Source organism: Morone saxatilis, unplaced genomic scaffold (genome assembly GCF_004916995.1).
Source record: "Morone saxatilis isolate NCDOM2014 unplaced genomic scaffold, NCSU_SB_2.0 Contig23, whole genome shotgun sequence".
Taxonomy (NCBI): Eukaryota; Metazoa; Chordata; class Actinopteri; family Moronidae; genus Morone; species Morone saxatilis.
In genome coordinates this window covers 14,516,745-14,530,674 of record NW_023339796.1, presented here as the reverse complement: position 1 = coordinate 14,530,674, position 13,930 = coordinate 14,516,745, and positions in this window count along the sequence as shown.

The following is a 13,930-nucleotide window of genomic DNA, read 5'->3' as shown; positions in this document are numbered from 1 at the left end:
GCAGCACAGCCACACACACGCACCAGCCACAACACAGGGCACCATGAAATAGCAGGCGCCTGACCAAGACAAACGGCAAGGGGAAGGCGCAGCAGATTGCTCGTTATGGTACCCGGGAGCAGCCAGCCATCAGCGAAAACAATGTGACCAGAACAGGGCACCCGGCCTGCTGTTTGTGTTAAGCCAGTTACAGGGAAGAGAACACCACATCTGTGAACAGGACCTGAAAACGCACAAAAATATGCTGTGAGAATCAACGAGGAGAGGAGAGGAGGTCTCCATGGTGATAGCAGTAGTGGGACTCCAGGGGCGATGCCAAGTCAGAGTAGGTTTACTGCAGAGATTAAAGGATTGAAGAAGCAAAGGGAGAGAAAGCGTGGGCCAGCACAGATACGAGAGTCGCTTCTAAGGGTCCAGGAGCCTGGCTGGAGAGAACTAGCAGAGAGTGAAGGGCCAGCATTTAGCTGCGTTACTGCCCATCCCGAACAAACTGTAATCCATCATTAGGGATACCAATAACAAGGCACTGGGCTGGTGAAGTGGATCAGTATATTCCAGCAGCATGTTATTATCTCAGGCAGGAGGAGAATAAAGCTGGTCCAAAGTAATTGTCCTTAGTGTCGTGGAGGAATAAAATTTTGTCTTGGTGTCTTCTGAGGTGGCTTCAAACCCGTGGGTGCAATGGAGGTGTGTGTTTGTATGTGTGTGTCTGTGTTTTAGAGTGTTATTTTCCCACTGATGAACTAATGTGTAGATAATGACGACAAAGGAATGAATGCATTTGTAAAATATGCAGTTGATTGGAGCATTCATTCATATCGTCAGCTAATTATTTCTAATTTAATGCGTATTAGTGTATTAAGTGTATTAAGTCTGACTGCAAACAAATATTAACATCCACAAAGAGCACATTAAAGCTGCAGGAAGGAGGTTCAAAAAGTATCCTGATATTTTACTTTATAAAAAGTAGAAATACTGAAATGAGTTACAAGTAAAAGTCCCGAACAAAAAAATGTAAATACTTTAAAAACTAATCCATCATGTAGAATGGCCCCTGTCAATGTTATATATTTTATTATTGGATTATTATTACTGATAAATTACTGTGTAAGCAGCATTTCAGCTGGTGAAGGTTAAGCTACTACTAATTACTTTTATATGATGTGTAGTTTAACCTGTGACAATGCATCACATGTCTTGTTTTGTACGTAAAACATGAAATAACTACAGCTGTCAAATAAAGTGGAGGAAAGAGTATAATATTTCCCCCTGAATTGTAGCAAAGTACCATAAAGTAGCATAAAATGGAAATACTCAGCTTGTACTTAAGTACAGTACTGAGGATATAAGTCATAGTTTGTTGCGGCCATTTTAACTTTATCGTGACTTGTGGTATCTTTTCTTCCAAACATGCTGCTGTGTCACTGTTGGCATGTACTACTATAAATATCATCCATCCTGACCAATCAAATAAATGCTTTCTGCCCACTGAGCAGTGTAATAGATAGGATTATCAAGCTTTGCCAATCACTGATTTGCACACACTAATTTCTGCTCCAGAGGGCTGCGGCTTTCCAGTAAGTGGAGCATGTGAGTATGATTTTTATACCCAGTCAGAGGTTTTATAGCACAACATATAGAAAAGATATGTCGATCATGGCAAATTAAATAGCATCCTGCACACAAGATTGTGGTCAGAGCCACAAAATGCCATCTGAGACCAGAGGCTGTGACTATTAAAACAGCATTAAATCTCCAACCTGCTTCTTTTTGGGGTTTTTTGGTGAACGCTGGAACCCACAACAATGTGAGGCCCATTTGTAATGTGTGATGTCAAACACACGTCATCTGATGCTGTAGTTTTAAATAAATATATTTCTTCCCCCTGTTTTAGTGCAAGCTGGTTAGTTTTTTATGAGTCCGTATGACGAAGGCACAGTTGATAACGATACCAGGGGATAGCTGTGGAGTAACAATGTGCCTCATCCTTCTCTCTGCACCCATCGCTCGCTTGGGTTGTGTGAGTGTGTGTTTGGTGGTGACGGTGGCGGTGGGGTGGGGACAAGCTGTGTGTCTTGGTGTGGGGCTTGTGGGTGAGGAAGAGACAGAAGGAAAAAGAGAGCTGGTCTGCAGCTTTACTCTTCCAGTGACTCAGCAATTTTCAGAAAGGAATTTTTGTAAATAATCCCCTCTTCTCATTTCTGCTCCCTTCACTCCTTATCCCCTTTGCCCTTTTTCGCACTCCACCACCGCCCCTTCCTCCCTCCCAATAATCATTTATGTCTCATTACTTAATTGCTTTTGTATGTAAAAATAACATCTCATCATTGTAATGACTCTCAATTAGAGAAAATAGGGACAGCAAATTTGAAAACTCATCATCACACATCCATTGTTTTATTACCCCTCCTTTTCTAGAAAAGCGATTGAGGTGGGAAACATAATCTGTTGAAATGAAAAAAGGGAAAGGCATTATTTAAATTCAGATCTTCAGTTGAATCACTGACAGCCCTCATCTGTTTAGTGCAGAGAGAGACGTCAGTGGCACTTTGCTCAAAGCAGAGAGACGCAGGGACAGAAATAGACCTTACTGGGATATCTGAGGAAAGGAGGAGAAGGGAGAGGCCCTGGGTATTCTGCCATCCTAGATAACACCGACTCTCCAGCATGGTGGGGTGGAGAATTAACGCCAGCAGAGACAATGAGGAGCATGAGCGTGCACTGGGTCATGCACTAAACTTGTGCGTGTCTGCGTTTCTGGTCACAGCGGCGGTGGTCTGATGGAAGACAGAGAGAGGAAGTGGAAAGGAAATGAGCTTCCATGTCAAGCCTATTAGATTAGGAAGAGAGACTGCAAGAATCATGGGGACACTGGAGAATGTCTGTAACACAAGAGAGCACATGTGTCATTGTAAACTTGGCAGAAGATATTCATCGTTTGCCTAATTTGCATGAATTATTGGCACATTCCAGTTTGAGATACGACTTGATGTTAGCCTGATAATCTGACTCAAATACTGTTTAGTTTTACATCATTATTCAGTCTGACATCCAGTTTAAGAGTTGTTATTTCTATAATTAGATCATTAATGCCGGAATCAGACTGATTTTTCTCTGTAAAGATGGTCAAAACTTATTGCCATGATTTGGCCAAGAGACATGACAGACCACAAGTTGGCCCCCGACCGATTATAGCTTGCTGTCTTTCACAACATGCATGATATCATCAGGAAAGATGTGCTAAGAACCGACTTTCAGGAACAAGAATGTAAATAAACAATGGCGTCCAAAGCGGTCTGTTTGAGAACTGGTGGTCTTGTGTCTTGAAAAAAGCCTTTGGCAAAAAACTTCTTGGCAGTGTTTCCTCTATTTCACAGTTCCACCTCGCAGCACCAACAACATCATTCTTCTTTTGCTTTGCCATTTTTGCAGTTTTGCAAGGAAGAGGGTTCTGTGTCCCTTTTGGTCAACATTTGGAATACATTGTGAAATCTGTTGTCTTTTTATTGGGATGTCATGAGGCAACTGCAAACTACCATGTGTGTTCCCAGAGCCGTACGTATGTCGGTTTGCACTATTATCAGTCTGATATTGTGCAAACTGATTCCTAGTCTGAATGCTAGTAGCTCTGTGACACTGTATTTATAGGTATAGTGGTGCTAACTACATTCTAACAGCAGCATGCTATCATACCAAGAATACCAAACAAACAGCTAACATGTTGATGTTGAGCAGGGTTTTACAATGTTCACCAGCATATAATTAGCACTAAACACAAAGGACATCTGAGGTTGATGAGAAAGCAAATCCATTTTGCAGGGATTTAGTCAAAATCGCTAGAGGAGTTATTAAGATTCATTCTCTAGGAACCACTGATGTCTCAAGCTGGTGCCATTTTTCTGCCATTGTTTTCCTTGTTCTGACTCAAGAAGATGAGAAGTCCCCATTCTTAATCCTACCTCCAAAAGTTTGATTGTCTTAGTTGTTGTAGTTATTTTGGGGCTCTCTATAAATATGTCCTATTTTTGCTATGCAATTCTATTTTAGCCTACACCTACACCCCTAAAAAAAACATGAGCTCCTCTGAAAGCCATGGTATGGTTCGCACACTGTGTGGACAGCAGCTCTGCAGTCTGGAACCAGACTAACGTTACGCAGGAACTGTTCATGACCACAGTTGTGATCTGTTAAAACCAGTAAACCGGGCTTACATGCCCACCCAGCATCCTCAGACAGGAAATTATGTCTCCCACCAATGTAAGTCCAAAGTCAGTGGGATTCTCACATCAGCCACGTCAGATTGAACAAGGGGTCACTATGACTGGTTTGACTTTTCCTCAAAGCTCGCTGTGCCCAGACCTCACTCCCACTCACTCCCATTACTCACCACTTATTTATACTGGTTTGAATTATTATATGAAGGCCCGATATAAAGTAGAAGATCATGCAGCCGCATTTGGTTTGTGTCCAGATATCACGGGTTTCAGAACATGATGAATAAAGTAGAGATCCTGAAGACTAATTTAGTAAAGTACCTTTACCTCACGTTCAACGTTGGTTGCCATTCTTAAAAATATCTGCTTAGCATGAAGGCAAGAGAGCCATCACTGGCTTTTAAAGAGGCAGCAAAACAATTGAACTTGCTAACTAGACAAGACTAAATAGTTTTTTTCTCATTAGCACAGTAATGTACCTTTACGTCCTGTTGCACGCCTTTTTTCTGAAATAAAGTATTTTTTCTCTTAGTAACATTGCAGCATCTTGTCATTTGTTTGCAGTGGATTGCTTAATGATGACTGACAGGTTGACAGACCCTGTCATTGGCGGAGTGATCTAATATTTTCCTACTGAAATTATTTCTGTCAATTTTGTCCCATAATTTTTGAGCCAATTTTTTTAATCAGTGGAGGAATTCAGAAGGTGAAAGGACAAAATATTTTTAGTATATCTTCCTGCTCCTGACACTGTAGATAATTAGTTGGGATCATACTTTTTTCCGTTGCAAATGATTCAGCTCACCTTTCTGATGAAAGGTCACAGGTCACAGTTCCTCAGATAAACATGAATATTGTTATACTCATAATTACACATTTAGTGTGTAGGAGAATATCTGGATCAACAGAAACTCCAGCACATTAATTCAAAGCACGTGATTATTAAACATTCGGTTTTAGTATATTGTGTCTCATTAACATCTGGTAGAGAGGTGTGCGTAGAATTAGGTTATCCAAAAATGAAGGTAGTGAAACACTGTCAGCAAGTTCTCTGAAAATGAAACTGTCATAGACCCTCATCAGGCATTAAAGCCACCGTTTGAACATGAACGTCTTTATATTTTAACCTCAGACTGCAACAACCTTAGACAATAACCTGTCAGTAATTGGTTATATAAAAGATATAAAAAATTTAAAGTTGGACATCTCCACATTCACATAATACCTTTAAAAAACTATATAGAATTTAAAATGATCACATGAATGAATCACAATATTTGAATGTTGGTTGACATTTTCAAAAAAATTCAAAAACATTTAAAAATCTGTAATTTAATTGAAATTAAAGTCCCTATCTGATGGACCTCATATGTACGTTTTCACATGTGACTCAACTCTAGTCCTCCCATTCCTTTAGACATCTAAAATGTGTGTGGCTGGAAGATGATACACTCATATGGAAAAAACCTCCTTGAAAGAAAATAGAGATAAATATGCCACGTCATGGTGAGAAACAAATAGATAGGCAATATGGCATACAGTGCTGGCTCATTAGACACTGAGCTAAGCACAGAGCCTTTCCGTACACTTTTACAGCCGTTTTCTTAGCAGGACTAAACCGAGGTCTGTTTGTTCCCAGGTGAGCAAGAGCGTTAGGGTGCTGTTAGGACCCAGGGGTGCTCTGCATGAAGGTGATGGATGCCGTGGGGTTTCTTTATCCTCCTGACAATTAGACCGTCACTGTTGTTCTCCTCCTCACACCTAGAAACAATGGCCTGCTTGAGATGCCTCAGCACACAGTCATCAATCTCTTCTATGGCCACTTAAAATCACTACTAGAGATTATGTTTCTGCACAGAGAGCTGGAATCCACTAAAAAATGCAAGACCCCACAGCACAGTGTATTAGTGATTATGGTCACATAGCCAAACACAATGACAGAGCAGAACAGACTGGCCCCTGGGCTAATGCTCGACAGCAACCAAAAGCCCTACACAGCCGGAATTAAATAGCTCTGTTAAAGGGTCACAGCAACAAACAGTTTATCTCGTTTACAGTTTTTCTCTGTTTTCTGTCATTCCCATCATCTGAGCTGTTAGTTAGTTAACAGTTTTCACACATAAATCATTCCGGTAGCTGGTTTGGTTCGCCAGCAAGTTGGTCAAGATGTTGATCCTGGTGCAGATAGTTACAACAGCTAATCCAGAGGGCTAATTTATGTTTACTTTCTGAATAAAAGACACACCTGCATTGTTTACATCCATGGATGCTTGCAACCAGTCTTCCTCTTCGCTGCTTTTGTTGGCGTATTGCTACATTTCTTGGCACATTGCTGCTACCTGTAGCTCAGTGGACTAATGTCACACATTTGGCAGGAACGTGTCACCGGCGTCCTCCTACAAACAACTCAAAAACATTGCTTTATAGAGCCACACAGGGTCAAAAGCTCCACATGGTGCCTGTGAATTCAATAGAAAGAGTGCAATGATGTAATAACACACACACGAAGATGGTGTAGTAACTTTTGCGTGTGTTGTTGCACTTTGAATGTCTGATTAGTTAATAGAAGCTTTGCAATGAGGGGCACACTCGGGAAATATTTCTTTCACTGCATGTGCGTGAATGTGTGAGTGTGTCTGCTCTGATGAATAGCCACAGTGTCACTGAGTACAGACCTTGACAGAACAGAACAGATGAAATGATTCAGAAGCCAAAGCATTGTCCTGGCTCTCATCACTTCAGTTGCGGCCCAGAGCAAATATTATTGATGGAAGTGGATGATGGCGTGAAATCACTGAGTGGGGGCCTTTGTTTTCTGTCACAGAACAATCACAATTGAAAGAGCCTAAAGACCCGCAGGGATTAAATGTTTTGCTAACGAAACAAAGTGCTGTGAGGAGAAGAAAAGGTCATATTATCTGCCTGGAGATTTTTTTTCATGAATCATATTTCCTGCCTCTCCGTATTGCTAGCATTTCACAGCTTTGCTTTCTGCTTCTTTTTTTTCAACTTCATCCTCTCTATTTCTCTCCTGTTCTCTTGGCCAGCGGGTTCATGGACGTTTCTGGGTCGTCTGTAATGGGAAGTGTTTAGCGGAGCAGATGCATGGAGTGCTGCTCAAGCCAGCTGCTCACAGACAGCCCAGCGGCCACCCTTTCAGCTCGTCTCGCCTCTGCCTCGTTTCTCTTTTTTTAATCTTTATTCTTTCAAGAGAAGGAAAATCTAATAATGAAAGCCATTAAAAGCCATTAAATTAGTTGATAAGAAATAGATGCTGAAGTATTATTTATTTTAAGAACAGTATTAATGGACTTTCTCAGGAATTCACATTTAAACAGTTCACAATTTATATAAAAAATTGTACATATGAACTGCATACTGCATGCAGGCTGTGACCTTGTTACTGCTACTGCCCTCTTCCTCCTCCTCCTACTCCTCCTCCACTTGTCCCCCAAGAGACCCACTGCTCATTACATAATTTGTTGCTGTAAGCAGATATAAAGTATTTGATAAGAAATATTGTTACATTCTCAACTTAGCAACCAATTTGACTGTAAAGCTTTGAATGACAAGCCTAAATTCACATCTCACTATTGGTAAACACTCAATGATGGATTGTGCAAATCTACAGTTTATGAATTTCAAACCGTTTTAATATATTTTTTAGATTTATGCTCTGAAATAGGCCGTACAATCTAACTGTATAATGCAATATTGATGAGAAAGTAGCCATAATCATATAAAACAGTTAATAACATTGGAGCTTGGCCACATTGTAATAGTTGGCTTTGATTTGTGTTCACGATATGAAAAACAATATTCACAATACAAAATAATTATAATGCAGTTGCAAATGTATGTAAAGTGGTTTAAAAACTGTTGTGTAATCCATTTCTAACCAAATATTACAGCACAGGTTGTATTGTGTAAATTAAATTCTTAAATTCTTGGATTACTACACAGCTGGAACAAGGAGGAAAAACCTTCGCCTTTTTAATTATGTGTGCAGTAAGTGTGCCATTGAAAGGTGGACTGAATTACAGTTTGGTTAAGGTCACTTGATTTATAGGCCAAGTGTCCTTGGATGAAGATACACTTAGTCAGATTAGTTTAGATTAGTCAGAGGAAAAAAAACCTTTTTGTCCACATGAGCAATGAAACAAAGCAAAACAACCCCCCTCAGGGACCAAAGATAACAGGACCAACAAATTCAATTTAATTCATTTATTTTAATAAGATGACATAGCTTGTAGAAGATCACGTGTCCCTTCCATCTTGTCTCTTACTGTGTGTTTTTCTCTTGATCATTTCAGCTTGACGCACTTGTCACTTCCTCCCCAGCCCACTGTCCGGCAACTGTGATGTTACTGGAGGCTGCCTGCGGCTGCAAGATGCTTTACTGTATCTTTCTCTGTCTCTCTCTCTGCCTTGCTCACTGACTCATTCATGGACTCAGAGCTCGGACCAAATGCTAATCCTGGCATTCAGATTTGAGCTGTGTTGCTCCCAAGTGAAGAGAGACATGGCTGAAGCGGCTTCAGCAAAGAGGAAATGTGAGGGCAGAAGGGTGAGCGTTTGTGGTCGTGTCTTCTTTCCATACACAAACACACACAGAGTTTTCTTTGCACATTCAGAAGAACACATGCAAATGTTACAACAATAACAAACTGTACCTGCACTCATGAATCGCAGTAGCTGAAAATGCAGATACTGCTGGGAAGACCCCTGGGGGACACAAATGTTTTAGCTTCTAAAAGCGGACAACATGGGACATTTGCAAAGACCAGTCATGAAGCAGTGCGAGAGAACTGGAAGGAGATGGATGGTACGGGAGGGGAGGAGGATACCAGTAAGGAGCTAAATAAGCAAATTGCCCTCTGGAGGTAAACAGCCAGGGGGGTAGTGCAGGAGATGCTGATATGATTAATTGAAGTAGGACAGCCAGGGACACAGTAGAGGACCGGCACTGCAGAGGAAACGAGGTAGAGGACAATCCTCGGCCATATACAGGATGAAACTATATACTCAGACTACATAGGCCTATAGCTTCACAACTTGGTGTAGTATCTGCCTGCAGCCACTATCAGTACATTGCTTCCTCATTGAATTACAATGAAATGGATAGAGAGAGGAGGAGTGTGTGTGTGTGTGTGTGTCAATAGAGCTAAAGAGAGAGAGGACATTATGTCACGTCAAGGTAAAACTACGTACACGCACTGCGGATGGCCTCACCCACATTTGTACCAGCTGCATGTAGATGTGAGGAGGCAACATGAATGGTGTAAAGCTGTGTCGAAACCTCACCTTGCATGTAATTTTAATCTTTCTATCTCAGTGTGCCATGCATAATCACTGAGGATCCATACACCAGTGTGTGTGTGTATGTATGTGTGTGTGTGCAGGGAAAGGAAGGGAAATAGATGGAGAGGGAACGGGTGGGTGCTGCTCCCAGGCTGCCAGAGGAGTGTGTCCTTGGACTGCCCTCATCTCTGACGCACACACCCACCTACCCTTTCACACACACATACACTCTTTCTACTGGTTCATTTACTCTCTCTCTCCGTATCAGACAAATACAAAACTAGGGCTTGCATGTGCACGCACGCACTCCTAGGTACAGGAATAAATACACTTGCTGCTGTGTGCACACACACACACACTCAATGGAAAGCTCTTAGACTGAGCTCAGACATCTCATCAGGGATGCAGCAGAGCCCCTGTCTGCAGAGAGAGAGCGAGAGAGCGAGGGGGGGGGGGGGGGGGGGGGAACTCATCTATTGTGGGGGAGAACAAGGGTGGAGGGGTTACTGACGGATTTACAAGGTTGAGGTGTGTTTGTGTGCATGTTTGCAGCTACCAGTGTAACTTTAGGAGGTTCACATGTATTGTTCACAATCATCAAGCATAGCATGCTGACCAACAAAGACACACAAATGAATAAAAGTCCACACACAGAGGTAAGTATGCCAATGCGCTCATCTTTTTATTGCACAACAATGTATCGTCTTTTTACGAACGCTTAAACGACATTGCCACTGACTGACAGACCAGCTTATTGAGAGAGACCAGGGTGTGGCTCTTTGTTCTCGGCCAGCAGAGGTGGTGGACAAGACAGCCTTTTGGACGCAGGCTCAAATCAGCTCCCACGCCCTCGCCGCCAGCTGTGCATCTCAGTCTGAAAGGACTGGACAGCGACAAATATCACCAGAATCTTAAGTATCCCCCTGATCCTGTGAGATCGATTTGGAAGTACTGCGGCTCGGGCTGGGAGCTGATTTGTCCCTGGACTGTAGACATCAACTTAGACAGAGCTGGCATTCTGAAATACTTGAACCTTTTTGTTAAGAGCAGAAGCCGAGCACAGCCTGAGATGGTTGCAGATTGGCCTCCAGAGAGAGAAAGAGAGAGGACACATGCTGTGTCAGATATCTGTGCTGTTGTCTACATGGTGCTGGTAAAGTGTGTCTGGATGCCCACACCGAGCTGCTCGTGCATGCTGTGGAATGCTACTAAGTCTAGGGATGTGCGAGAGTCATTTCTAGGAGCATTACAGTGTTGTTTTTTTTTTATTTTTTAGAACAAGTTGTGACTGTATAACACTTTCCAGCTTGTGCTGGCATCTCTCTCAGCTTTACGTGGGTTTCAAACCCCTAAATGGCATCATATTCTCCAGTGGGACCAACATTATAGAAGGAAAGGCACAGGAACACACACACGCACGCACAAACTCAAGCACACAATACACAGAGTCCTGAAGCAGAGAGAAGGCTTAGGTAAGCTAAGCAGGCTACAGTAGCTACGACACAAAGGTTTAACTGTTAGACTAAATAAAATCATTGTACAGTAGTTGGTACACGACAGTGTCTAGATTTGAAGGTCCCACTAAGAATCGCACATAAAACTCTGTTTAGATAAGAAAAATACAAGCATGCACTCTGTTATAATCTGTCAAGGTAACTCAACTAGGAGTCGAGCTTGTGACTGCTGAGGCTCGTGAGCCAAATTCAGCCTTGGAGAGATCTTTTTTTAATGGTAAACACCAGATCAGTGTGCAGCCAGCATTAGAGTTTAAAGACCTGTGGAACAGTATGGTTTGAGGAAGATTTTCCAGCATGTGCACAGCCTTGGTTTGTTTCTGTATTGAAATTGTGCGGGCATCTTCACCTTGTTACTTATTTATTATTCACTCATTTTTGGCTCTGTGCAGCAAGCAGGTCATCTAAGCTAACGTCTAGACTGCCGATATCCACCAGAAGCCTGTCAGAGTTCACCCTCTCACTGTAGAAAATGTTTCTTATACAGCAGGTTGTGGTAAAACACAACAATGTGCCCCACATCTCTGTGTATACCATATGTACAGAACATGAAAGTACAGAGTACAGCGCGCATGGTGTTGGAAGGCTCAAACCAACAAAAATGTGCAATTTTGTGTTTCCCAAATCAGGGAAAATTATATATACTGACATTGTCATTTTAATTCAGCAATACTAGTGGTCATCTAATGTTTTTTTTTTTTTTACATATATTGCAAGTTGAAAATAAAAACACATATTTGCATTTTTACAGGCACATACATACCACAAAAATAGACTATGTGGAAACTAGATATACTAGGCACAAGGTATATACAGTCCATGTGCATGGGGCACATTGCAAAAACAATAACCGAACAAAATATACCAATAAATCAAAGACACTTTTACAAACAAAAATAATACCCTGATTTGCTAACATATCAACACCAAGGCATTCAGTACCCTTAATATCTGGTACAGCAAGAATGAGAGGTTTGAAACTTGGATAGTCTCAATAATTGTCAGTCAGTGTCAAACATGTATGAGGGATTTCAATCCCACTTCACAGCAAGGTCCAGAAGAAGAACCATTAAACAATCGCACTTTGAACCCCCCGTCATCAGGCAAATACAGCGCTATATCGCACACACATGCCGACAGTGGCTGGAAGCCAACTGACTGAACACACTTGTGACACAGACACAAAACAGATAACTGACAGAAGTATGTGCTTTGCCAGGGCTGTATCAGCCTCATGGCTGAGGGTTGAAACAGAGTGGTACTGATCAAAGTGTCTGGGATGCCATCCTTTGAGTGGGAGTGAATTACACACTACAGTATCTTACTGGATGGATGCAATGAAATAGAGACGGTGCCTGATATTGCCTGAAACATTAGCTCTTTAACTCTCCTTCCATCTTGCTCTCACTGACTGTGGACTCATTCAAATAATATCAGCACAGTCCTGATAGCAGCTTAATAGGGCAAACTCTGGTATTAGCACAAAGGAATAGGGAAGAGGACCAATTGATTGCACTGGAACAGTATTGAAGCACACAACAGCTATTGACTCAAATGGATTTCATTGACAATTGCATTGGCATTTTGGCATGTACCTTTCCCATAGGAAAAAAGCAATACAAAGTTCCCGTGTTGCTGATGAAGCAGGTTGCAGCACTGTGACCCAGGTATGACAAAGAACAAGGTTTAGTGCATGTTACTGATCAAACAGAAAGTGAAACAAAGAAAGAAACAATGAGCCAGGGTTTACAAGCTATACAGTGAAGCCCTTGGATAAAAACAATCACCTACACCTTGTTTCAAGAGTTTACCAGCACTGAGGAAAACTGATCAACACAAAACGGCAGCGAGTTATGCGAATAACAATCTAAGGGTTACAACTCCATTGCATCCTCCTTGTTTTTCTCAGCCAATCAAAATTCAAGGGGAATCTTTTCAGCTTGGTTAAATCAACAAGTTGATTGTGGGAGGAAAGACAAGTTTACATAAATCAATGGAAAGCCACGCCACGGCAATCAATACATCTCTCTGGAAAGGTAGCAAACCTGAGTGAAATGTCCATCGCATCGATTTTACAGTTTGGCTCTGGATCAATACTCAGAGCTGAAAAAGTTGGACGCCATGTTTGTTTAACACACTGAATCAGCTGCCTATTTTCTATCCCAATTGGATTCACTTTTCGTCCTTACAGTTTAACCAGATAATGGGTCCAGGAGAAGTACTACAACCGCTTTAAGAGAATAGAGCATTGATTTTTATTTTGATTACAAGGTCGAAGTGCAACAGAAGGTGCTTAACTAACTTAATGTCCTCAGTGCTCGCTTTGGACCGAGGAGTTCAAAGTGGTTACGATTCGCATCTCGTTCACGTCCTCTTCAATGAATTAGCTAAAAAAATGTATCCTCTCATGTTGGATCTGGGGATAGGGTGTATGGGGGGGGTGTAGCATACAGGTTAAATACAGCAACGTTCTATCCAGAGAAGCATCATCGAACCTAAAAAGATCGCACAGACACTCAGCAACACATACAGCAATGCCTACAACCCCCTTGCATTGTAAAAGCCTCTTTAAACCTCTGTCCCTTTATTTACATGGCAGTTTATATCTGATTAGCTGTCTTCCTTCTCGTATGGCATACATTCAGCAAGAGAAGGCTTTTAGGTTCAGCAGGATCAGAATATTTAGAATAAATATAACCAAAGCCTCAACCTAATCCCAAAATTTGAACAATAGGATTGTTGTGGGTCTAAATGTTGAGACATTCATGGGAGTTTTGGGTGATATGGGGCACATAGAGTTTTAACAAGTAAGGGGCATTCTTGCCCCTTGTTTCCCACCCCATACCTCCCATTCATCTTACAATTTAATATCTTCAAATGGGCTTTAAAGTGACGTTTTTG